Genomic DNA, 25,793 nt, shown 5'->3' with positions numbered 1-25,793 from the left:
GTTTTGGCAACCCCGGACCCGCAGGCTTGCTCATTATACGGAACGAGGGAAGAGATCAGTTCTTTACCGGCCAGCAGGGGAAAATGGCCTTAATGGGGCCACACAAGTTAACCCAGCCCCCAATGCAGTGTAATTTCACACTTGCCCTCAGGGGGTTAATGACTTTGTGTGTGGCGGTCCCAGAGAACAGTTCCCTTTTCCGGAAGCCTTTAGCTCCTGTCAACAAGGCTTTTCAGTTGCTATGCAAAGCTATTGAGCCCCTTGAATAATTCCAAGCAAGGTGAAGACCCTTTTGTAAGATACGGTGCTGTCCTCGCTAGGGTGGAAGAGTCACCTTCTTCTTCTAAATAGCTACCGCTTTAGAAGGCTTGTCTGGCAATCACTCACAGCTCGGCCACCTGATGGTCACTGTCCTGGGAGTCGCCAGGGGCCTTTCCGATGTCAGCCCCTGCTGGGCTCCCAGCCCTAACGTGCAAACCAATAACACACTGGCAGCTCACGCTTAAGGTCTTTGCACACCAAAGTCAAAGGAAGTGGCGGGAGGCTCTAGGTGTGAGCACTATTCAAAGTCACGTCCCCTTCCAAGGCAGGATGGGGGCATCAGGACGCCAGAGATCACAGCATGGGATGACAGTGTCAGAGGAGTTGACAAAAATGGGATACATTTGAGTATTACGCGACTAGACCATTAAGCAGAGAGTCCAGATTTGCTCAGTGCTATGAAAACACATCTTCCAAGAACCTAAGCGCTTTCTCATTGGCGATCAACCCGAAATAGTGGCTTCCCTAGTCAATGTGTATCCATAGCCTCTCTTTCCTGCACAATAATCTTACACAGTGATTTACAGTTCTTTGCTATTTTCACGTATGTCGCTTCATTCGATACTGAGGGAACAACGGTTTATAGCGTTCCTAACTTGTGTTTATCTGGGACTATCTGACATCGGAAAAACACAGCTCAGGATGTGTTCAAGTAGATGATCCGAGGCCATTCGTCAGCTTGATAACGCTCTCTCACTTTCCCCCAAACCTCTGGGAGATCCATGGTTTCTGTGCTGGGACCGCCTCTCCTGGCTCTGGGATTAGCTCCCCACATGCAAGTACTGGAAAGAAGCGCGAAGATCCTTCGCTTCAAACAGAGCCACCTCCCTCAAGAGCCACAAATCCTTGTTTTATACTCTCTGAGGCCCATCAGGGGTCTGAATAACACTCAAAAGCTTTTCTTGTCAAGAGCTGTCTGCATTTGCCAAAAGCCCAAACGCGCAGACAAACCTAACGGTGCCAAGGAGGACATTGAGTGGAATGAATGAACTGTAAACCTGGGACAAATAACACATTACTAGAGTAGAAAAGCTGAGAATTTTAAAGACATATGGGCCTTGCTGTCAGATCTTTATGACTTATCCACTGGGGTTTTGTCTGTGTATATTACTCATTGTCTTTCCATTTATATTTGGTTTATGTACGGGGGGCTTAAAGCCTATGTATTTACACGGTTGGCAAATCTCCCTCCAGTGTGTCGGCTTTTATTCATCAACTTAAAATACTTCTAAAGAACTTACCATTTGAAGTCTCACACTAAAATCAGTGGCTACATGAATAGGCCCTTGTAGCCAACGTCAGTCTCTGACTGATGCTGGGCTCTTACCAGGTTTTAAAATTGGAATTGGTAGGGCACCTGGGTGGCTCAGTCAGTTAAGCATCCCACTCTTGGTTTCAGCTCAGGTCTTGATCTCACGGTTCGTGGGTTCGAGCTCCGTGTAGGGCTCTGCGTTAATGGCCGCGGAGCCTGCTTGGGATTCCTTCTCTCTCCCTCTCTCCCTCTTCCCCTCCTCCACCTCCTTGCTCTCTCTCTCTCTCTCTCGATTTCAAAATAAATAAGCTTAAAAAAATAAAATAAAATAAATTGAAATTGGGAAATACAGTCCACAAGATAGGGGAGGGAGGAGGAATATTTAGATGTATAGCCAGATACCTATTTCTAAGCAATATGGCAGCCTGTGCAAATGTCCCCAGAGAGCCTCAGTAATCTAAATTGCAGAGAAGGAAATCACTCTGTGGATTATCAGGCAAGTTTTACCTTCAAAGTAAAGGGAACATGACGGCTCAGGCTTGGAAATGCAACGAAGTGATCCCATCTCCACATTCAGCTCTCAGAGGATCTTAGGAGCTGCCATTTTCCCTGGTCTTAGACCCAGGCCAGTTTCAGTCAGAGGGACGACATGGAGAGAGAGAATGACAAACACTCGCGTGAACAAGTGAATAACCTGAGTTCAGACACGTCTACCCAGCACCCCGAACGTCACAACAGTGAAAGGAGAAAGAACACAAGGGTGAATCGGTGACTTTGTCATGTAACCCAGAGTCTAGTTGCCCCCCTTTATCCTATTGCTAATGGTTGAGATGTCAAACGTTTGAAATGATTTTAGCGTAGGGGAAACTCCATGGAGATCGGCACAGAACTGCGTTGTGCCTTCTCAGTGACCATTTCAGACTTTCGTAACCACCAAATCACCACTCAACTGATTTTTCTGTTTTGTCGTGGTTTACAGTTCCAACCTGGTTTCTAAGGTTGGGAGGTTGACTATTCAACGTCATAGACAATTTACCCCTCCTGCTAACATGATCTCAGTAGAGACTGCCCAGGAATGACTGCCACACATTCACTTAAAACGTCGGTGGGGAGTAAGGAATCTTGTCTGCACAGAGCAGCAAAGGTATCCCTCAAGTCTGGCCTTGAGCCTTTTCTTCTTCAGTCTCTTGGGGTATTCAGGAAATGGCTGCGTTGAGAATGCATTCCTGGACAACAGAACTTAATTGTTCCGTGGCTTCCAGAACCGGTTTTGGGTGTTGCTATGGAATCTTCACCCTGTGCCTGCAGCAGCTCCCTTCTCCAGACAATCACTTCCACATGCCGGGTTTCAGAGCTGCGAGGAAAAGTCCCTGAGTGTGGTTTGGCCACACACATCGAACAGGACATTCTCTCACGCTAAAGTGGCATTAAAAAGTGCTTTCGGGTATTTGCTTAAAAGCTAACTTTTCACAAAGGTCTTCAGTCTAGGCAAACCCTAAAGTTGTTCTTGTCCTAATAATGGTATCTTGCAGCAGAGGAACTTTCCAGCTTGTTCCAGAGAACTCGGTACAAGAATTGAACCATTAGGAGGTAAATCTAGAGGTCCAAGGTAGGGTTTGAGCAAAGCCATTCTCCCCAGTGCCTCTGGATCTGGAGAGGGAATTTGGCTTTAAGCTAGAGCAGAGATTCACCACAGGAGTACCGGTCACTAATAATGTCCCTGAATGTCTAAACATGTCAGTGCAGAGCCCGTTTCAAAAAAAACAACATTCCCAAAGAAGGAATCCCTGAGACTACAGCACATTTGTCAGAATAGCTCAGCCTCTGCTCCTTCCAAGGCCAGTAGGACACTCAATTTACTTTCCAGACAGTCTGATCTACTGTGAAGCCAAGGAGCCACAAGTTAGAAAAATCCAACAAGTAGGTGGGTCCCTGCTGGCAACCAAGTGCCCTTCTCAACCAGACTTATCTTGGTTATTTTCCCCTCTATCTTTAATGGACATCTCTAGATGAATTCTAAATATGTGGATATGACATGTTGGGTCCCAGGAGTGTAGCCTATTTTAAACAAACATGCTTTATTAAAATACCTCTGGACTTGAAAGCTGGTGTGAATTCATTTGCAAATGGATCTTGGCGGCTGTACCACAGCATTTATAACAGAAGCCTTGAAAGTGCAAGTTTTCTCATTATATTTAAATTTTGATTAGACTAACCAAAACTGCCAACATTTTCCCAACTCTAGCATTCTAAGCTAGATCTACCTACCTGCTTAAGAGAAATTATTTTACTCTTTCTAATGTTAAGAAATAAAGCTATGGTAAATTTGCTTATTTACCATAAGCAAATGTCTAGAGCACAGAGTAACAATTGGTTTTAAGAATTACTATCACGGGGTGGGGCGGGGGTGGGGGGTTGCCTGGGTGGCTCAGTGGGTTAAGCATCTGACTTCAGCCCAGGTCATGATCTCATGGTTTGTGGTTGGACCCCTGCACAGGGCTCTGTGCTGACAGCTCAGAGCTCGGAGCCTCCTTCGGATTCTGTCTCCTTCTCTCTCTGCTCCTCCCTCACTTGTGCTCTGTTTCTCTGTCTCTCTCTGTCTCTATTTATTTAATAAATAAACTATTTATTTAATAAATAAACTATTTAATAAATAAAACATTAAAAATAAAGAAAGAATTACTCTTCACAGGGGCACTGGGGGGGGGGGGCTTGCTTGGTTAAGCATCCAACTCTTGGCTCAGCTCAGGTCATGATCTCATGTTTCATGGGTTCAAGCCCCGCATCGGGCTCTGTGCTGATAATGCCAAGCTTGCCTGGGATTCTCTCTTTCTCTCTGCCCCTCACTCACTCACTTTCTCTCAAAATAAATACATAAAAATAAAAATACAATAAATCAGAGCCACTGTAGCACATCATCTCTGAGATACTCCTTGAATGTGCCATCATTCTTGGCTTTGGGCTTTGGTCAGCCTTTACTCACAGAAGAACATTAATCCTGTGTCCTAAACCCAAGGAAATGTGAACAAGGAATGGCCAAAATGTCTCATAAGGGGTGAACTGAAGGTGTTAGCGAACAGGACAGACCAGCGAAAACTCGGGGAAAGAAAGTATTTGTGAGGCATCTTCTGACTGAATGAAGAATGCTGACAGAGTGATATGCCTTTCATGGAACCAGGTCACTTTCTCGCCCCTGATACACAAGTTTGTTTGCTTGAGCCTATCAGCTGAGACTGGAGTGATTTTTAGGTCAAACCTTTTGTACTATGTAGCTTTGCTTTAAGAGATTTCCTTAGGTCCCCGGGACATCTTAAAAACTTTTTTAATGTTTATTTCATTTTTGAGACCGAGACAGAGCGTGAGTGGGAGAGAGGCAGCGAGAGAGAGGGAGACACAGAATCCGAAGAAGCCTCAGGTTCTGAGCTGCCAGCACAGAGCCCCACACAGGGTTCAAACCCACGAGCTGTGAGATCATGACCTGAGCCGAAGCCGGACGCTTAACTGACTGAGCCACCCAGGCGCCCCTCCCTTGGACATCTTAAGAGAGGAAAACAAAATTTCTAACTACCTCCTTTTTTTCACCACTAAAGTCATCATCTTAAACCAGAGACCTTAGTAAACCGTGCCCTTGGGTCCGTTACGAAGTAGATACCAGCAAGCCCCAAGGTTTCTTATCTTTCATTTTCCTTATCGACCTGCATTTCCGTTTGGGGGGGGGGGATGAAATACAGACCGTCCCAGATTTATCATCTGCCTAAGTCATGTCCCATTTAGAAAGAACCTCTCACACCATAATGTCAAATGTCATTTGGTGTGACAAACGTAATTGTATTAAGCCCCTGTAATGATGTCTAATGAGACATCGGATTTCCTCCCAGAGAATCAGTCACCAGAGCACATTTTTTTCCTGATGAATTAATTAATAAAATACGAGACTCCTTCTGCAAAATAGATACCAACGGCTCCCAGGTGTCGATGCCCTAACCACTCTGAATAAAAAAGCCAAAGACCGAGGAGGATACAGGAATGAGGGCTGGGATTCACGCTGATGCAGACAATTTCACAGGCCTTCTTTCGCAGAATAAGAAATGTGTGCTGCACTGTGAGCCGGGCGGGCACAGCATGGCCAGACCGCTGCCAAGAGGGGCTTTCTGAGCTGACAGCAAAAAGGAGCCACTCAGCCTCCCCGATATAAGAGGCATCTGCCAACATTGCCGCCTGGTTCATGTGGGCTGCCTTCTTTGAAGATCATAATGACAAAAGGGTATTTTTTGGAGAGTCACCCATACAGAGACGCAGACGTTCAACTGGGAAATACCTGCTCTGAAGGTACTCTCGTGTGATCGTGAGAGTTGTGCATGTAAATCCCCATGAAACAAGAAACAAAAAAAAATTAGAGCCTGAAATATTTATCAGTCACTCGCTGCTATCCTGGAACAGAATGAGATCCCATTTGTTCCCAAGTGCTCTGCAAAGTAGTAAGCTGGACCTGGAGAGACCAGGGACAAGGCAAGTCACAATTCAGCAGCCATTAGGCAGTCACTGGCAACAGGCACAGCCTTGGACCCTAGAGATGGTTTCTCCCAGGAAAGAATCATTGTCACGACACCAGGGTGCTCCCCAGCCGTGCAGAGCTCTTGACAAGAAATGCCTGTCCAGGCTCTGATTCTCTTATCCTTTTGACACACAGAAGGAATCTTTGGCATAGAAGAAGTGCTGGGCTCTCAGATTTGGTTAAATTATGCAGACCTGGAGAAGCCCCCCAAACCTCCCAAAGTTTTGATGTCATCCAATTCTTTGGAGGATCTTGTCTAGCAAATGGACAGGGCCCGTGGGGCACAGGACCCTCGTGTACCATTAAGTGATGTCACCACTGGATGTAAAAGCAATGCTCAACTCCAGCAATTCTGCATCACAGGTAATGCTGGCTGAGTCATTGTTTTTTTCTGGCTTTCCAGACCTCTCTCCAGAAAATACCTCATAATGGACCATCTCAGAGCTCATCACTTACTGTAATATTTTTTATTTAATAATGCTGGTGGTGAGCAATGTCTTGATGAGTATTCCATGACAACAACCATTACTGTGCTGTCTTTGCCGTCTTGATTTTGAAGAAGTCAAGCCATAAGGTCAGGCAAATGTCTCAAAATTCACAGAACCTGTGAACTTGGAGCCTGTGATGCCTGCTCATTGAGTCACATGACCTCAATTTACAATGGGCTGAGTTGTATCAAATTCACGTCCTGGAAAAGGAACGCGCCCACAGGCAGCGCAGAGTGGTGGTTATGTGCCTACAGACTGTGGACTCCGTCAGCCCATGAGCAACTCTTTACTGACCACACGCTATATGCCAAGCATACAGTAAACAAGAGAGAAAAGATCCTTGCCATCATAGAGCTCATATAACGTGGGTTGGGATTCGGGACAGGGGGAGGCAGACAGACACACAAGATGAATACACACACGAAAGAGAAGGAGAAAGAACGACAGGTAATTGTAAATGCTGGGGCACCACCACGGTGTGTTATGATCAAGAATGACCTAGTGGTTGCCCTCTGAGCGGGCTCCTCATCAAATGAGTCCTGGAGGAAAGAAGGAGGCAGCCAGGGTCAGAATTCAGGGTAAGAGTGTTCCAGACAGAAGGACCAGCAAGTGAAATGCAGGAAAAAGAAGAACAGCTTTTTCAGTTCCAACTCTACGCGCGTGATCTCAAGCGTGTTACTTGCGTCTAGGCTCTTTAAGATCACCCTTTACGGGGGCGCCTGGGTGGCGCAGTCGGTTAAGCGTCCGACTTCGGCTCGGGTCACGATCTTGCGGTCCGTGAGTTCGAGCCCCGCGTCGGGCTCTGGGCTGATGGCTCGGAGCCTGGAGCCTGTTTCCGATTCTGTGTCTCCCTCTCTCTCTGCCCCTCCCCCGTTCATGCTCTGTCTCGCTCTGTCTCAAAAATAAATAAAGGTTAAAAAAAAAAAATTAAAAAAAAAAAAAAAAAGATCACCCTTTACGAAGATCAGAGTATCTAACTCACAGGGACTGAAAGCAATTAAGTAAGAACGGCACAGAGTTATTATTCATTAAAAGGTAATTGATTTTCTAGCTAATCTTGATAAACCCTTTGAGATTCAGGGCCACTAAACTCTCGTTTTCAAACTTCCTTATACCTTGATTTTTTTTTTCCAGCTTGCTTGCTTGTCTTGTTTCTTTGACCAAGGGGCTACAAAAAAAAACCAGCAAGGAACTTAAAATCCGAAAAGAGCCAGATGATGAGTCCCCGGAAAGCTCATAAATCAGGGGTTAAATTTACCGGAGGAAGCAAAATGTCATTCCTTGGAGATGGGGCTGACTCCCCTGTTAGGCAACTTAGCACAGTACCTAGGGCACACATTACCTTGGGGTGAGCGTGTCAACCACAGCCTCCAACAATTAAAACCACAAATAGACAAGACCGCTCAACTTAGGCTGTAACTAAAACCCATTGTGCTTATTTCTTCTCGCATTTTCTTGGGACGTTGAAGGAGACATTTTTCAAAGACCAGAACGTTCCAACCACCGGACCAGAAAAGCCCTGATGGCAATGGAATTTCTAGAAGACCGCACCCTACGCATCTTATCACATAGTACACCTGCTCGCGATCACATGCTCTCTGCCTGCTCCCAGGCATTTCAACCCTTTTATAAGTGACCATCTGGCGGGCCAGAAAGGTCAGGTGTTTAAGGCTGGAGCCTGCCACTTCCTCCACTGCCAGCACCCGAAATCCATTTCTTCCTTTCTCTTTTCCAAACCCTCGTCTCTTGAGTTATTGGCTTGTGATGGGTTTATCCCAGTTTGTTCAGCAACAGCGTTGGCCAACCCAGCCGGGAGCTGTGCTTCTGATGTGTCCTGAACCCCCTGGGGATTCCTGACACACAGCAGGTGGCCAGCAGCGCTGGGGCTCCCCCATTCTGTTCCCAATTCAGCGGCTGTGACAGATCCATCTGGAACAAGGGCAACAGAGAAAATGTTCTGATGTCTTTAAAATCACCAGAAAGATAGGAGCTTTGAGGTCAAATGAGGTATTGTAACACCGAACGTAAGTGCTTTGGCTTTACCATAAAATTTAGTTTCCACATGGTCTCAGGAGGAGGAGGGGCCCCCAAAGGCAAGACCCAGAAGTCTGGAAGGCAGGCCTGTTGGGGGCAGCTCCATTTGCCTGCACAGGAGGAGCTGGAGGGCAGGGATCCGGTGGAAAGCCGAGTCAGGGTGCCAGGTTCCCTCTCAGCCTGCACCCCAAGTACCTTGTGGCCACTCAGAGCATCTGTGGACCTAAAAATCTTTGAGGCAAAGTGATCAGTGGGAGGAGCAGAGCTGAACCTGAATTGGAAATAACCCAAAGGGAGTGTCTGGGTGGCTCAGTCAGTTAAACATCCAACTCTTGGTTTCAGCTCAGGTCATAATCTCAAGGTTTCCTGAGCTCAAGCTCCACATCGGGCTCTGGGCTGGCAGTGTGGAGCCTGCTTGGAATTCAATCTCTGTCTCTGTCTCTGTCTCTCTCCCTCTCCCTCTCTCTCTCCCCCTCTCTCTCTCCCTCCCTCCCTTCCTCCTCCCCCTCCTCCCCTGCTCACGCTGTCTCCGTCTCTCTCAAAATAAATAAACTTAAAAAAGAAAGAAAGAAAATAACCCAAAGGACACAGCGACACCCCCATTTCAACAACCAAACTCTAGGAGATACAGGGGAAGAGCGGGAACGACTTCACCCCAATCACCATCTCCCCCCTCTCCAGAACCTCTTCTGGCACATGCTTCACCCACTCTCCTGCCCACCTTTCCTCGTGTTCCATCTCTCTTTCCCACATTATCCCCCGCCCCACTGTTCCTTAGACCACCCGCCCGGATTTTTACCCAATGTCCCCTAGCTAGCAGTTTAGTAGAAAATCCTCTGAGGCGTGTGACAGAGGCCGGGCTGCCCAGACGCACTTAAGTACAGGGTATGTGGGGCCAGTAAATCAGGGCCATCCCGTTTCCACGGGAAGGCCAGGAAGGCCAGGTTCCCAGGCAGACTGGGTGCTAAATGCACCCAGGTTTCAATTTTCTGGATTGCATCTCAACCGAAATGACTTGTCTTCTCCTCGGTCATCAGAATTCACAGATTGCTGAAGTCATTAATAACGAGACATGCCGTCACTGCTGCAGTCAGGCTGTTCCTTGGCTCCAGGTTTTGTTTTGCTTTGCCTGCCCAAGAAGTGTCTGGACTCTGAAAAGTCACCAAAGAGGTGAGCTGCTTGGCCAGGGCTCTGGTGTAGACTCCAGCCAAAAAAAAAAAAAAAAAAAAAAAAATAGAGACAACGTGAAAACTCTCCTTGGAGACTGAACTCTTAGGCAGGGCAACCACCAGACAGAATGGTCAGCTTGGCTAATAGCATCACACACCAGGCACATCCGAGGCTCCCTGGGCTCCGCTACCCTGTCGTCAACCAAACCTGACCTCAAGGAAACTCTCACCGGTTACACCCAACTGGAAGGCGAGCGCTCCCCGTGACCTAGTCCAGGGGAATCCACGTTTCCAATCTCAGGCCGGTTGTGAACAAAACGCAGTAAGGGGTTTCGTGCACCAAGACGTAAGAAGAAACTTCCTATCTGGAGGCCTCCCGTGGCCTTTCCGAAAGCTGACATTATCATTTCACGTTTTTAATTACCATTACATAACAAATCCACAAACACGTGTTCTTTCTCACATTAGAACGATATGGATAAAGATCAAATCCTGTATTTACACTGTTCATTCCTGGAACCTCTGTTCTGCCCTTCCTGACGGTGTTGGTGTGGTTGCCAATGCATCTTCCAGAACTTGTTATATCCCTTTGCATACATCTCTGTGTATTTACAGGGATAAACCTAAGAGCACTGTTCGGTGATTTTTACAGCAATGAGACGAAAAACACTTGGAAACATCGGACACTATGGTTTTTTTCCTCAACCAGGTTAGAACGTGCTAGGTACTTCATTTTTTTAACTGTGGTATCACATTTAGAGCGTAAATATACTACATTTTTTTGCCATTCCTTCATCGACAGGCCCGAAGTCTTAGCTTTCCAGTGAGCACCCTTCTTTTTTTTCTTTTAATTTTTTTTAATGTCTATTTATTTTTGAGAGAGAAAGAGACAGAGGGAGACAGATTCTGAAGCAGTCTCCGGGCTCTGAGCTGTCAGCACAGAGCCTGACACGGCGCTCGAACTCACAGACCGCGAGGTCATGACCTGAGCCGAAGTTGGATGCTTAACCGATTGAGCCACCCAGGCGCCCCCCAGTAAGCACCCTTCTTAGTATTCTTCTCAATCCAGGCACCTGGCCACAGTTCTGACTCAGAAAGAATCTAAGGAATGTGCTAGAAACCTAAGATGGGAGCATGAGACTTCCAGAGTCGTAGTTTGAAACAGCAACGACGCAAGTTCAGAGACACAATTCTCCTCCACTGGTTGTGAAAAGCCCATGTGGAGACAGCGTGTGCATTTACAAAAGGAGAGGGTGAAAAGGAAAATCTTTAAAGGGAAAATAAATTGCTGAGAGCTGGGAGTGAAGTGAGGCGGGGTAATAACCATTCTAAATCAGCGAGAATACTAATGGAAAAAGTTACACTTGGGGATTTTATGGGACCTGGGCTTGGTTTTAGCACCTAGCCTCACTCCTCATTTGAGAGAACAGGGTCCCTAAGTACTTTTCCAATATCCACACAGATTGATAGAAGAGATCCTTCATTAATTTGCTCTGGGCTTTCTTGGTCTGCTGTGTGTTCAGGTCCGTGAACTCCGTGGACTGGGGGAGTCTCCTGACTCCCAAAAGCGTAGAAAGCACAGGAAGTGCACAGCCAAGTTTGTGCTCCGGGTGTGTGATAATTTGGGTGTTATCACTCTTAGAGAACATGCTCAGAATCGAGGTGGCCAGCCTCTGGGTGTTCCCAAACGAGAAACCTAAAACTCTGCAGAGACGGAGGAGAGCCGGAGCCCAAGCAAAGGTGCAGTATGGAGTAAAAGAGACCCACAGGGGAGTCCACACTCCTTAATGTGCTAAAAGGTCCATGCCTGAGGCTTTGGCTCAGATCCCTGGGTTCCAGTCCCAGCCCTGCCACTCAGATGGTGTACCCCCTCAGGCACGGTACTTAACCTTTTCATGCTTTGGTTTATCCATCTGTAAAATAAGGATAGCCATAATTCTTCATAGGATTGTGATGATTAGATTCAATAATTTCGGTAAAGTGCTAATTCAGTGCAGGGCCTGGCACACAGTAACCATTCAATAAATGCTCACTTTCATTAACCTCAGTAATGTACTTGGTATCAAGCCACGAAAGGCCTGGTGTTCGGATGTCCAAATGATTTTACGGGGGGCGCCTGGGTGGCTCAGTCGGTTGAGCGTCCGACTTCAGCTCAGGTCACGATCTCGCGGTCCGTGAGTTCGAGCCCCGCGTCGGGCTCTGGGCTGACACCTCACAGCCTGGAGCCCATTTCAGATTCTATGTCTCCCTCTCTCTGCCCCTTCCTACCTCGCACTCTCTCTCTATTGTCTATTTTGATTGTCTATTTTGAGAGACAAAAATAAGTAAACAGTAGAAAATAATAATAATAACTGAAATTGTGGTGAAGAATTATGACTTCTGATTTTTTTATTTCCCACCTCAAGGAAGGACCTAGATAACATTTACTGGGACAAGCTGGCCACTAACTTCCTGTGTCATGACTCAGCCACTGTTTAGTACACATCTGTAAGTCCAAAACTCGAGAACTGCACTTTTAGAAATTGAGACTTTCTCTTTTAACAATTTTTTTTTAATTTTAACGCGTATTTTCAAAGAGAGTGTGCATGAACAAGTGGGGGGACAGGCAGAGAGACTTGGAGAGAGGGACAGAAAGAGAGGGAAAGAATCCCAAGAAGTCTTCACACTGTCAGCACAGAGCCCGACACAGGGCTCGATCCCACGACCCTGGGATCGTGACCTGAGCAGAAGCCAAGAGTTGGATGCTTTACCGACGGAGCCACCCAGGCACCCCAGAAACTGAGACTTTCTTAAAAGGGCTTTTACGCTGTAGTAATTTCACCCCGGATTCAGCCTCCAACCCTCCAGTGTTGTTCACCATTCCAGAGGCTTCCAGTTCTGAATGGAAGCCAGAGGTGATTTTTAAAACACAAAAAAGCAAGCGAAGGTGCCATCAGGACACACAAACTTCCTCAGAGGAGGCTGCAGCCAGCATCTGGGTTCGAAAGCCTGGCCTGTTTGCTTTCTCGGGAGGGGGCACACAATCCCCAGAAGGCGGCTAGGGCTAGAGTTCAAAAGCAAAGTGAACAACTCCTCGTCTGCCTTGGCCGTTAACAATCCCTGACTCTTCCCACGGCCGTCACTTTCCACAAACCCGGGCATCATTGAGGGCGCGTCTGGAGCGCCTGATTCCAGGTCTTTGAACAAAGGTGCAATGACAACCGTCCCCTCAAGGGCAAAATCTGAAATTTGCCAAGAAATGGCGAGGACCATTTGCCAGTGGGTTTAACTCAAATGCCAGAGGCTGCCTCTGTGCTCGGGGTCCCCGACCACGCCAGACGGCCCGTGTTTACTCGATGCCTTGGCTTCTCTTCCCTGGAAGCAGGGGAAATCGAATGTGTTCCTCACGGCCCGGTTGATGGAGAGCTCTGAAATCCCTGAAATTGAGTTGTTTGAAGTAAAGCCCTCTCGAGGTCACAAAGGACCATCTTTAAGAGGCAGGGGCCCGGGCGGAATCCCAGCTGGGATGGAGTCACAGCTGCACACACGTATGCGCTCCGCCCCCCCCCCCAGAAGTTTCCGTCAATAGAGTCCTCTAAGATGTGAAAATGAGGACTCCCTCTCCCCTTGGCTTTCTTCTGAAGAACAGAGCAGGATTATACCACCAGCTGTTTCCTCCTTCTTCGTTTTTGTTTACGGTTTCTTTGGCTAAATGACACGGAGAGGATTGGAAGCATAAGGTTCTGTCATGGCATTTTTGCTGCATCACTGGATCCCATTAATCCTGAGACGGCAGAGCAGGTGGTTTCGGGGGGATCCCCTCCAGCCTGGATGTTCTTTCGGCTTTGGGAGCATCGGTAAGAGAGGCGGAGGGACATGTGAGATGCAAACATCTTTGGGACAAACAACCGGCCGGGGGGTTGAGCCTCCCAACATGGCTTTCCTTGTGCCAAGAGGAGACTTTCACAGGTATGGCTCAGCCTCGGGAAGGAGGGAGGGATGGGTGGCTGAGGGCCCCCCCTGGAACCCAGGTCTGGGGTGGGGGGCGGGAAGGTGCCGGCTCCCAGGCACTGGATCAGCAGGGGGAGAATTTGGTTCTGTGCCCCAAGGCTCTGCTCACTCAACGGGCCACTCAACTGTTCTCTAATTCGTCTTCTAAGGAATCATGGTTATAGGACTGCAACCCTGAGTCCCACAGCACCTCAGCCAGACTGTGACGATGGAACATGCTTTCAGCAAATAAGGAGAGGGGAAGGGAGAGGAGGGGAAACAGAGCAAGTGGGCACTCAACTTCACTCAAGTTGTCTGAGTACGAAGGGGCCAGCTTTCCCATGGTGGTTCTGACAGTAGACTAAGACAGTGCGAGAGTCGGCCTGTGCTACGGGTGAGTGACAGCTGCCTGTACAGTCTGATGCGGGGCTCCTCACCAGGATTCTGGGTCCTCCACAACTGCCCGATGCCTGAAATTCTACTGCAGGTGCATCAGCAGTATCCTCCCCCATGGAGGTCTCGAAATCATGGTCCCAAAGATGTTTGCATCTCACATGTTTTCTTTCATTCATTCATTCATTCATTCATTTTGGACTTTCTGTCCAAAATCAAAAGATTTTGCCCAACACCAAGCCCTCATTTTAGTAGGGCAACAACCATCTATGGCTGGCGCTCTCATTCTCCACCATGGCGGCCAGTCCCTCTAAGAGGCCCACAGGGAGCTTTTATCTCGTGCTTTCTGGACTTCACCGATGTATGTTGCCCACCCGCTGCACTTACTCCATTCTGGCTCTACTGCGGGGTCAGCTCTTGCTTTATTGATAATGCCCTCTCTTTACAAGTGGACTTTCCTTTTCCGGAGGACGGAGGGTGTGATCGCTAGATTTCTCTGGAATCTACTACTGCACCTTCCAAGTGATTGAGTGGACTGACCATCTTTCAAATAAGCGTCACGGACAGTCATCTCTACTTTAGTGTGAATAGAGAATGAGAACTGATTTGGGTTTAGAGGTGGAGGGAGAGAGCATGGAAGGATCTGGAAAGAGTATCTGGCAGTAGAAATGATTCTGCTCTGGGGCAACTTGGTGGCTCAGTCAGTAGAGCATCCAACTTCAGCTCAGGTCATGATCTCAAGGTTTCATGGGTTCGAGCCCCACATTGGGCTCACCGCTGTCAGTGCAGAGTCTGCTTCAGATCCTCTGGCCCGCTTTCTCTGCCTTTCCCCCACTCATGCATGCTCTCTCTCAAAAATAAATAAAACATTAAAAAAAAAAAAACCTCAACAATTCAGCTCTGATCTAACCCACAGATCTGTTTTATCTGTTCTGCCCATTACTTCTTAAAAAAAAAATTTTTTTTTTGGACGCCATATTTAAAAATCAATTGATCAATGGCTGATTGTTGGCCTGGGGCAGGAAATATATAAGCTCAGCTTGGAGTCTCTTGTAGAAAACAAGGAAATGCTAAAAAACAAAAACAAAAAACAAAAACAACAAAAACACTTGAATGATGGGGGCTGGGGCAAAACAAAAGGACACAGGAACTAACTGAAAAGGCTCCCAATGGCCAAAGTTGGAATGATTTGAGTAACAAAATCACACAGTATTGAATTATAGCTCAAAATACAAACTGAATACCTTGACTCCCTACTGATATAAATAAAGGAACAAAGTAATAAACGGGGAGAAGGGACAAATCTCCCAGGCAAAAGAATTCCACATAAATTATGTAGATGCTTCACCCTCAAGCAGGGGAAGCTAACTTCCCTGTCCTTCAATGTCGATTGTGTAGAATGACTTCATTCCAAAGAGTACAGTATGCCAAGGGGATAAAAAGAGTAACTTTTCAGTGAAGAAACCTGACAAACAACATCTCAGCCAGGTGATCAAGGTTAATTTAATACCCTCAGTGACAGTGCTGAGTCACGTTGGTAGTAGGTACCCTTGATACCATGTGATGAGAACGGCACTTGACCTGTGTGGTCTTCCTCCCCTCCAAACTCTATAACCCCAGTCGAATCATGGGGAAAACATCACATAAGCCCTATTTGAGAGGCCTTCTGCCAGTCTCCTCAAAACTGTCCACATCATCAAAAACAAGGAGAGTGTGAGAAACTGTCACAGCCAAGAGGCAACATGAAGACTAAATATAATGCGGTATCTTAAATGGGATCATGGGTCAGAAAAAGGATATAAGGTCAAAACCAAGGAAATATAAATAAAGCATGAATGTTAATAATAATGTACCAATCTTATTTCAATATTCTAATAAATGTGCCATAGATATATTAGTAATTAGAGACAATAGGGTATGAAATATATGGGAACTTTTTTGTTATTGTCTTTGTAACTTTTTTTTAAAGTTTACTTATTTATTCTGAGAGAGAGAGAGAGTGCTCGAGCAGCGGAGGGGCAGAGAGAGAATCCCAAGCAGGCTCCGCACTGTCAGTGCACAACCCAAAAGGGGGCTTGAACTCACGAACCGCAAGATCATGACCTCGGCCGAAGTCCGACGCTTAACTGACTAAGCCACCCAGGCGCCCCGTCTTTGTAACTTGTAAGTGAATTTAAAATAAGTAGAAAACGTCTCCTTTACAAATCGATTTATTCCACATTAAAACCTTGATTCCCCAGCTCTTTAAGAATGCAACGTTCTATCAGCGATCCAAAGATCAGAAGGTGGAGGCCCGTCATGGCGGGCTCCCTCCAAACAGCAACCTCATGTGCCAAGTCAAACAGGAAGAGGAAGATGCCCTCGATCCCACCTTCCAAACCTCACACAAGTGCATGCAAAGGGCAGAGCCTGAACCACCTACAAAACCCTCCCTGCAATCCAGAAATGTAGAGAAGGGTATGGAGAAGCACACTGAGTGCCAAGTGACCAAATACCACACAGACGGATCTGTCACATTTGCCATCCCCAACGCTGAGAGGCCAAATGTGACCTGTCATTGATCAATGTCTTCACGTTGTTCTTACAGGTGCCCTGCCTTCCTCACGTACCCTCCACCCCCAGCTCAACTTACGCACACTTCTGGCGTTGTACACGAGCTGGTAGCACAGTCTGGAAGCAATTAAGGTTTTAATGATCATCTCATATATTTAGTTCAACGAAGTTTCCCAGGCTTCAAAATATTTGGCTAGAAGCTGTGGGGGAGGGAAATGAAGAAGCCATCTCGTTTGTATCAAAGAATCACTGTCCTACTGAGTGGGGGCATTCTGTGAACCCAAATCAGCCTATCACAAGACACCACACTGTATTGTCACATATGTCAACTGACAAAATATCACACAAAATTGCCACGCAAATTAAATCCAATGGTGGGATGGGGTTTTGAAACGAATAACAAAAAATTAAAAGATGGGGGCGGCTGCACGGCTCAGTCGGTTAAGCGCCCGACTCTTGGTTTTGGCTCAGGTCGTGATCTCACGGTTCGTAGGATCGAGCCCCGTGTTGGGCTACTCACTGACAGTGCAGAGCCTGCTTGGGATTCTCTGTCTCCCTCTCTCTCTGCCCCTCCCCTGCTTACCTTCTCTTTCTCTGTGGAAATAAATAAATCAACTTTATTTTAAAAAGCTTTTAGGGGCACCTGCGTGGCTCAGTTGGTTAAGCATCCAACTTTGGCTCAGGTCATGATCTCACGGTTCGTGAGTTTGAGCCCCACGTCGGGCTCTGTGCTGACGGCTCGGAGCCTGGAGCCTGCTTCGGATTCTACGTCTCCCTTTCTCTCTGCCCCTTCCCCACTCGCGCTGTCTCTCTCTCTCTCAAAAATAAACATTTATAAAAATTTGTTAAATAAAAATCAAAAAGCTTTAAAAAATGACAAGTATTATTTCTATTATAGACATATTGTCCACACGTTGTCATACACCCAGACATGCAACTCTAACCACGGGCTTTACATTTTAAATTCAGTTACAGGAACTAAAAAATATTACATGTGACTATTTCCAAACCATCGTCACATCATTTACTCATTAAAGTTTTATAAACACGAAGACCCATCAATTGGCCTTATAATTAGTCTTTCTTACTCAGTGTCCTTATCTAATAAGCCTTCCCTCTAAGCCCTTCAAAAAACGCCAGCATTGGATCTGTTCAAGAAGCCCCTTTTTCTCTGGGAATTCAAACGCTGCGTAAATGTTCACCCTCGAGAATCTCGCAGTAGCTGAGAAGCAAATTAACTGGCAGAAAACAATATCCAGCTACTCGTAGGCAGAGAAAGTCCTGACTAATGCGTGGCTACAGTCGTCTGCGCCTCCTAGCTTATATTTTATCATTAAAATAATACCCGTTTGGTGGGGAACACGCAAACAGAGCGCCAATTTTCTTTCCATGTGATGGGTCTCCTTCTCCTAACAGAAAACTGCCATGCAAGAAAATGTGGCTGGCAGCTGAACTTCAGGACAGACCTTAAGGGCCCGTTCAGTGAGAGCCAGAACAACGGACTTGCAGAGGTCGGGTCCTCCTGCCTCCACCTTATACACAATCTCCGCCAGATTCAAACCCCGCTTGATTACTTCTACAAATGAGAAGCTCCCTGCCTCATGAGGTTCTTGGTTTAAACGCACAGCTAGCTCTGTGTGGTAGAAAGCGCTTAGTGATCTTCCGAGCGGGTCAGAAGACGCAAGTTCCTTCCTTCTCCCCTGGAGCCAGGTGGATAACTTAAGTGAATCGAGTAGGCAGGGGATTCCATAAGGCAGTGTGGTCACTGTCACAAACCGGCAAGCCTATGCCTTTTTTTTTTTTTTTTTTAAGTTTATTTATTTTCTTGAGAGAGAGAGAAAGAGCAAACAGTGGAGGGGCGAAGGGAGGAGGAAAAGAGAGAGAGAATCCCAACAGGCTCGGCACTGTCGGCACAGAGCCCGATGCGGGGCTTGAACCCATGAACCGTGAGATCATGACCTGAGCTGAAATCAAGATTCCTATGCTCGACCAACTGAACCCGCCAGGCACCCAAAGCCTACGTGCCTTGTAATTGAAGGCAATGCTCTACATTGCCCAGCTTCCGAAGCTAAACACGCAAGTCTCAGGTTACCTGCAATTTTTAAAGTAGGAAACAAGGAGGGGCGCCTGCGTGCTCAGTCGGTTAAGCGTCTGACTTCAGCTCAGGTCACGATCTCACACTCTGTGAGTTCGAGCCCCGTGTTGGGCTCTGTGCTGACAGCTCAGAGCCTGGAGCCGGCTTCGGATTCTGTGTCTCCTCAGCCCCTCCCCAGCTTGTGTGCTGTCTCTCTCAAAAATAAACAAACATTAAAATTTTAAAAAATAAAATAAAATAGGAAACAAGGATCGTGATGTAAAATACTCCTTAAAAAGAAAACAAGTCACAAAAGCAACAACTATGTGGCCCATACAAAACGTGTCCTTCATAAAAAAAACAAAAAACATTTGTCCAGAGACCAGAAGATGATTCTTGGGTTTTTCACCCAAGTCCAGTCTTCTGTGGACTCACCCTGAACTTCCTTTACTGCTGCTTATAGGCCACAATCACCTGGGGCCTGGCCAGAGGCAGTGTCCTAGGCTCTGGTGTCAGACGTGTGACCTGGGACAACATTCTTGAGCATTCTATCCTCATTTTCTCTTCTGTGAGACTCTGAGAAGCTATCTCTTAAGATTACTTAGACAACATAGGTGAAGTACTTCTCAGAGTGCCTGGCCCAGAGTAATTGCTAAGCACCTTAAAAACTCCTCCTTGTGCTTCTCTCCACACACTCTCGCTTGTGCATTCTTATTTTTAAAAATGTACTGTCCCAGGGGCGCCTGGGTGGCTCAGCTGGTCACGTGCCGGACTTCGGCTCAGGTCATGATCTCACAGGTTTGGGAGTTCGAGCCCCAGCGTTGGCTCGCTGCTGTCATCCCAGAGCCCGCTTCAGGTCCTCTGTCTCCCTCGCCCTCTGCCCCTCCCCCACCTCTCCAAAAATAGAGAAAGAAATAAAATAAAATGCACTGTCCCCAGCGCAAACTATTCCTGATGGGTGTTGAGCAATGTAACGTTGCAAGCCCGGAATTCTATCTCAGCAGCCCGAGATGGTGGTTTTAATAGTACGTCACACTGCTGACTCATGACTGAGCTCATCATCGGCCAGAAAACCCTCAGCAGCTCTTATTCGGCAGACCTATCACAGGCTAATGAACTGATTGGCGGGGGCAGGCCACCAATATGTTCCTTTACGCTCATTAGTATCTGATTCCAGAGGGTTGGTGTGAGCCCGCCAAATCCGTGCTGCCGACCAACCTCCCAAGGGTGCGAAGAGTGGGGGTTTGGAGTCAGACGGGCGTGTGTTTGAATCCTGGCTCGGTTTCCTTATCTGTAAAATAGGGATAAGAATAGAACCTACCTCACAGGGGTGTCACGCGGACAAAACGAGATCATGGATAGGAAGCCATCAGCAGAGTTCCTGGAACAGAAAGCACTCAGTGCCCGTCAGTGATGACAACGGCCATGATGATGAGGATTTTTATGTTATCGAAATATCACAAAGAGGAGATGTCTCGGATACTCCAACGGAGCTGGGAGATGTTTGTTCAACGAGATAGAAATCATCTGCCAGAACTATTATTCAGTCCGTATTTGCAGGTTTCTTGGGTCATTCTGCCAAATCACGGACAAGGATGCAAAAGAACATCCAGACAAGCGAATGCCCTGGTAAGGCACAAAAGGCTTAATGGACTCTGCCTTCCAAGGACTCATCCCTACCTTAAGATCCCATGCCCGTCTTACCAATGCCTCATAAATAAAAATAATATCCTCCAGAGCTCTCAGACTTCTGAATGTCCCACCACCCAGGGTGTATGTGTGTCTGGGGGGGATGGGGGGGGTAGTGCACACACGCATGTGTGTTGGGGTAGAGGGGGACACAAGTTGGAGGTGGCTTTTGTTCCCCAGAACCCAACACCCTGGCAAAACCTGATCCAGATATGGTACGAGGAGCCATGGGTACAAAATAAGACGACGAAGACAACGACGATGACGATGGTTTGAGAGAGGTGGGGGGGAGAGGCAGAAGCAGAGGGAGAGAGAGAATCTCACGCAGCCTCCATACCCAGGGCAGAGCCCAACACGGGACTTGATCCCACTACCCTGGGATCATGGCCTGAGCCGAAATCAGGAGTCGAACGCTCAACCGATCCACCGAGGTGCCCCCCAAACAAGATTATTTTTCTGTCACAGCAATATATGCAGCGGAGAAGCTGTGGTTCCTCATCAGGGTCTTACCATCCCCCACTTCAGTCCCACTTCCTCTGCTTTCAGAGTGGATCTGAGGCTCCTGCTGTTCCAACTTTCCATCTTTATGCTTGTAAAAGCAACATGTACTCCCGAAACAAAGAAAATAAAATCTATACTCCCCCTGCCTCTTCTCTTCCGAGGCCACCACTGCTGACCCCACCTGGTTCTCCGCTGTCGTACCAACTCTACATCACACATGCACAGCGGGCACATTCTGTTTTGTTTGCTTTGGATCGTGGTTGGTGCCATTTTACAAAATGCAACTTAAAATACACACATTAATTCCCACAGATTTCTTTTCCCTTTTAACAAAACTCTTGGGCATTCCCCCCCCAATCTAACTAGAATTTTATTTATTTATTTTTTTAATATTTATTTTTGAGAGAGAGAGAGACACACACAATGCGCAAGTGGGGGAGGGGCAAAGAGCTAGGGAGACAGAATCAGAAGCAGGCTCCAGGCTCCGAGCTGTCGGCACAGAGCCCGAAGCGGGGCTCGAACCCATGAACTGTGAGACCATGACCTGAGCCGAAGTTGGACGCTCAACCAACTGAGCCACCCAGGCACCCCATGGAATTTTATTTTATTTTATTTTTTTGTGTAGGCTGCATGGCCAGCATAAAGCCCGACACGGGGCTCGATGTCACAACTGGGAGATCGTGACCTGAGCTGAGATTAAGAGCTGGACACTTGGGGCGCCTGGGTGGCTCAGTAAGTTGAGCATCCAACTCTTGATCTCGGCTCAGGTCATGATCTCACAGTTCATGGGACTGAGTCCCGCATCAGGCTCAGTGCTGAACAAAGAACCTGCTTGGGATTTCTCTCTCTCTCTCTCTCTCTCTCTCTCTGCCTCTCTCCTGCTGGTGCGTGTTCACTCTCTCTATGAAAATAAATATATTTTTTTTTTATTTAAGACATTTAATTGATTGAGCCACCCAGGCACCCCAAACTGGAATTTTAACTAGGCACCTGGGTGGCTCAGTCAAGCGTCTGACTTTGGCTCAGGTCATGATTTCGAGGTTTGCGGTATCGAGACCCGTGTCGGGCTCTGGGTTGACAGCTCAGGTCCTAGAGCCTGCTTCGGATTCTGTGTCTCCTTCTCTCTTTGCCCCTCCCCTGCTTGCTCTCTTTCTGTCTCTCTCTCTCAAAAATAAACATTTAAAAAAATTAAAATAAATTAAAAAATTTAAACAGGTTTATAACATTCCATATTAAACACGTACCATAATTTGCCTGTTGACGACTCTTTTTTTTCTAGATCTTACTGCTAAAAACCAATGCCCTGTGTGCGTATGTGTGTGTATGTCAGGATACGTGTCCTTATATACATACCTTAATTTCTTTTAACTTTATTATCATTAGTAGTAGCATTTTCTGAGAGAGAGAGAGAGAGAGAGAACACGAATGAAGAGAGGGGTAGAGGGAGAGTTTCCCAAGCAGTTGCCACACTGAGTGCGGAGCCCAACAGAGGGTTCGATCCCGTGATCCTGGATCATGACCCGAGCCAAAACCAAGAGTCAAATGCTCAACCGACCAAGCCACCCAGGTGCTCCTCATTCTTTAATTTCTGAAGTTAGACTTTTGCAGGGGCTACTGGGTCAAAAGGATTGGTTATTGAATTTTATTAAGTTTGGCCAGATTCTGTGGGTGCATTCTTTGCCTGGCTTTAGGTTGTTTTTCCCAAGACCCCGCCTCCCCGAATATTCCCACGGCTACTAGTACAGCAGTCTGCAGCTGGTTCTGCTTGGTACGGGGGCCCAGGCTGAACACCCCAGCACAGCCAGGGCCCCACACCTTGGATCCCTATCAGCAGGGGCCGGTCAAAGGATACCCATTGTCGCTCGCATGGAAGACCAAGTTATCAGTCCCCAGCCCCGCTGCTGAAAAGAACAAGAAAGTGAGTCTAGAATCCTACGTTGCGACGCGCCTCATTCTCCCACTGAAACAATCTATAGACAGTAGTGCCGTGAAGTTGAGATAACATCACGATGAGTAGCAAATGACATGGACGTGAGGACTAAAAAGTCAAGGATTTGGGAGCCAGGACAGAAATCGAACCGATGTGGATGTCATGGCTCTGATGGGAGAGTGCACTTCAGATCTCCACACAGCAAATGAGCTTTTAAGCCCCTGCTGGTTTCTGAGCTGGGAACTTACTCTGGCATTTTAGAGAGGTATTTAAAAATAGCCCAGTTTAACTTGTGGCGTGGAGCTACTGACAGGGTCTAAGGTACAGCTGCAGACACGGTGAGCTGAGCACTTTGAGCTGGGAGGCTCCCAACTCTGCCCGCTCCCTCGGGGTCCAGGGGACAAGGAATCGGAAGGGGTGCCGGCAGGGAGCAGAGGCCCACGGTGTGACCCCGACAGGCCCAGGAGGGAGCATGGCATCTGTACTCCTCACTTTGGCACCAGGTCCCGTGAGACTCTCGAGAGATCGATCAGGTGGGGAAAGGGCAGGGAGTCTCACATAGCAGAGGAGCCTCGAGAACAAAAGAATTTCTGTGTTGGTGCACAACTCCCTGAATAATGTCACGGAAAGGCCTGAGTTTGGAGCAAGACTCAGCAGAGCATGACTTCTTGACAAATGATTAAGCTCTCTCAGTTTCGGTTTCCTTATTCGGAAGAGGCAGATAATACCCATCGCCATCCCCTAGGTATACTTCAGAGTTAAAGAAGACCGGGCACACAGAGTGTCGAACACGAGATATGGAACACGGTAGGTACCAAGTCTTAAATACAACGGCTCTGACTACTCCATCACGACGCCTGTTGTTGGTACTCATCCTCCAGAAGCCACTTCCCCCACCCCAGAGCGTCACGGCCCAAGCTCTCTCCAGAACAAGTCATGATACATCCCAGTTGGCTTATCACACAGCCCAAGTCTCTGCACGAGCCAAGTGCGCGAGCGGCTGGGGGGTGGCGGTGATTAGGAAGATGGCGATGGTGACCATCATCTCGGGACTTAAATCTGTGGAGAATTCCGTTTCCAGGAAAGGGCTGGGGAAAGGAAAGGGCATGACAGAAGTTGTGGCTGGGGTGAGGGGAAATAAGGCAATGGTGGGGGTAGGGGGGGAACAGCCATGGCCAATGGGTTCCCAAGAGTGGTTTCAAGAAGGATTGACCTGGGATTCTGGAGACTGGCCTGGGGACGCCTGACAACTCACCACCCCCCTCTGCAGTGCCTTCTAATTCATCGAGAAGGAAGAAGTGGGCCTGTGACCATAAGGTGTCTCCTTTCTCAACCCTCTTTAAGTGTTCTCCATCAAAGCAATTCAGAGTCTGACTCTGCAGAGCTTGCTGGTCTCTGTCGGCTCAGTCCTGACGAAAACGAGGCCGAGAGACACCTCGCTCTCCTTCAACCACCTCGCCACTACCTCCCCACCAGCAGGTGCTGCAGAAAGTTGAGGGACAAGGGACTCGTCTGGACTGGATGCTAGGCTCATTTTCCCCTTCTGATTACAACATGCTAGGTTCAACTGTTTCTGGAAAGAGAACGGCTCCCATGGCCATCATGTTAGTAACCACTTGAATAGAAATGGGACAACATTTTCTTTTGTCTTCCTGCCAGGTTTCCAGCTCCAGAGATGTGGCTTTTAGGATTTCCCATAAAGGCCCAAAGTGGCAGCATAAATAAACTTACCACAGTAATTATCCACCCCCCGCCCCCCTTCTCCAGCTTCCCAATGGAAACTCTTATCTTTTCTCTCAGTATTCTTCATGAAGCTCTCCCGGATTTATTACCTATGTGGGGCAATTCATCATTTAGGATAAATACCATCTTCTTCCACTGGGCAGGCCTGTGCCTCACGTGGCTGTCATTTCTAGATGGTGTGCATAATTAAATTGGGGCTGAGGAAGAAGGAGCCTGTTAAGATAATGGTTTCCTCAGAGTTATATATTCACAAAACAAGCTATTGGCAGTGAACTTTATTTCTTTTCTGCATTCCTCTGCTGCTGAGCTCCTTGGAGGATCCAACCACAGAGTGGTGAGTCAATGTGGTGTAGTGAAAAGTACGTAGATTTTGGAGGGACCTACATTCAACAACTTGGAGGACGTGTGACCTTGGACAAGTAAATTAAAGATCTCTGAGCCCTAGTTTCCTTACTGGTAATAGGGAGGTGAAAATTTCTGCCAAGGACTGTTGCAAGGATCGACAGTACTATTTACCAAGCATCTAGTTCTGTGCCTGGCACAACGTGGGTCCTGTTTTGTTTTTCAAGTTTTTATTTAAATTGCAGTTAGTTAACAAGTGGTGTAATATTAGTTTCAGAGGTAGAATTTAGTGATTCAACACATAGTGATAACACAGTGCTCATCACAACATAAAGTGGGTTCTTTTTTTTTTTAATATTTTTTAACATTTATTCATTTTTGAGAGGCAGAGAGAGACAGAGCATGAGTGGGGAAGGGACAGAGAGAGAGGGGTCACAGAACCCAAAGCAGGCTCCAGGCTCCGGGCTGTCAGCACAGAGCCCAACGTGGGGCTCGAACCCATGAACCGCGAGATCATGACCTGAGCTGAAGGTGGACACTCAACTCACTGAGCCACCCAGCTGCCCCATAAAGTGGGTTCTTAATCAATGGTACTTGTAGTGACTATTTTCATATGATGAAAAACTGGATCATAGTTCTCGGTAGAGGAGAGAATTGACAATATATTAGCTTAGCTTTTCAGTGATGTTTTCTCTACAAAGATTAATGCATGATTAATCTCGCAAAGACTAATACACCTTTTATAATATGCAACAACTGAAGGTGAGGTAAGAGAATTAT

Source organism: Lynx rufus, unplaced genomic scaffold, assembly GCF_022079265.1.
Source record: "Lynx rufus isolate CCGP_SWC_20201006 ecotype Redwood Valley unplaced genomic scaffold, mLynRuf1.p SCAF_1, whole genome shotgun sequence".
In the NCBI taxonomy this organism is placed as follows: Eukaryota; Metazoa; Chordata; class Mammalia; order Carnivora; family Felidae; genus Lynx; species Lynx rufus.
This window is presented reverse-complemented; position numbering follows the sequence as displayed.